A 1,886-nucleotide genomic window follows, 5' to 3' on the forward strand; every position below is an offset into this window, starting at 1 on the left:
ATTGAGTTTAAAGGACCTTGTTAATAAGCCAATTTGACATAACCCACTTTCTTTTCTAGCTTGCTTCTATTCTAGGTCAATAATACCCATTAGACCCCTTAAGCTTTTTAAGAGATTAGGTGAAATTTTCATTTATTATCTCATCATTACCGTAGAACTAGGTGAATAGAAGGAAGGATTAAAGAAGGAGTAATTAAGCAAAGAAAGAAGGTTACCTTTCCAAGTACTCAAGTCTCTAGGGCTGGAAAACTCCCAAGTGGCTACATAGTTTAAAAATGAGGAATATTAGGCCAAGACCCGAAATGGGGCATTAAATAGGGTTAAAACTGGTCGTCGATCGCTGCGGCCATCAAGGTGTCGCTACAGCGGTACCGTTTTGGCGGTATTTATAGCGCTGGGCGGTCTTTTGAGATTTTAACACCTCCGGTATGACGAATCATTTGCCGCTATGGCGTCATAGCTACAACGGTCAGCCAACTGCTATGGCAGTTACTTGAGGCCCGGTGGCCCAAATCTGATATTTTAACTTCTTTTCTTACGTCGGTTCCGATTAGGCTAGGGTTTTACCAAGTACATATAAAAAATCGCATATGCTTTGGGAGCTAAGGCCTTAAATTTTTTGGACTTACGGTAACAGCCAAATGGGTCGTTACATCAGATACCAATTAAACAATTGTTCATCCTTGAAGGGCAAGGGGACGGGTAAGAGCATATCGAGGTAGCGTATCACCTGCTCAAAGGTAATAGGGAACATGTCTAGGCTTCATATTTGACAATTTAGATTCGGCTTTGCATTCATGCATTGAACCTGGGCACATTAATTCGGAACAACCTTATCTTGCGGAATTTGAGTGACAAAGGTATAAAAGGAAAACTTCCTTTAGCTTGACCGAATAAAACACACGACGCGAAATGGAAGGAAAGCATTCGGGGTTGACTCCCCGCCAACCAAAATTATCAAAGGTCATATTGTTACTCTCGTCCGGACTTGACACCTAATAATCTTCAATTGCGGATCAGATTGTTCTGGCAAATGAATAGGGACCATTGATTAATACGTCTCATAAGGAAAGTTTTAAAGAATATTAACTAATGGACAAATTTGTGAGATATCGAGTTTGTCTATAACTCATAGGCCTATCAAGACCACATTGCTTCGGGTATCAGGCTCAGGTTGCATTTAAACGAATATATTTCACATGAATAATCAAGATATTAGAAAAGCCAGCCACATCGGACATATAAGCACTAGCGTGGTAGCGTAGGCGCTATAGATTCTCTGCTACAACGGTATTCGAAAAACATGGTGCCCACTATGGCGGTCTGAGTCACCGCTGTAGCGCTACCGCTGGGGCGACAACACACCGCCGTGGCAGCCATCAGGAATTCAAAAAATTAAAAAGGGGGTCATTCACCCTCCCACTTCTCACTTCCACACCCCCTATGCCCGAAAAATTTCCCCTTGCTGTTCCATTCAGCTTCTTCACTCCCTTTCCCTCTCAAGTAAAAACCCCCTAATACCCACACTTAAACCTCATCAACCCCTCCCCTCACCCCCTTAACCACAACTTGCTTACAAGGAAGCAGAAATTTTGCAAAAAGGGCAACTCTCAATCAACGCAATCTCTCCCAAATCTTCAAGTTTAAGGTATGTAATCGCTTTCCACAACTCCTAGCATGATAAAGTAACTAGAAATTTGATTTTCAAGCCAAAAGTTAGGATTTTTGGGTGTTGGTTGACGGGGTTGATGGGTGGGTCAAATCTGAAATTTGTGACTTGTCTAGAGTTAAATTAGTCTCAATGAGACCGAATGCTTCGAGATTGCTTGGATTTGGGGTAGAAAACTTGAGTATAGTAAGGGGTTTGTTCTTGGGGTGGATTTTGA

This window comes from Lycium barbarum, chromosome 10 (genome assembly GCF_019175385.1).
Source record: "Lycium barbarum isolate Lr01 chromosome 10, ASM1917538v2, whole genome shotgun sequence".
Lineage (NCBI taxonomy): Eukaryota > Viridiplantae > Streptophyta > Magnoliopsida > Solanales > Solanaceae > Lycium > Lycium barbarum.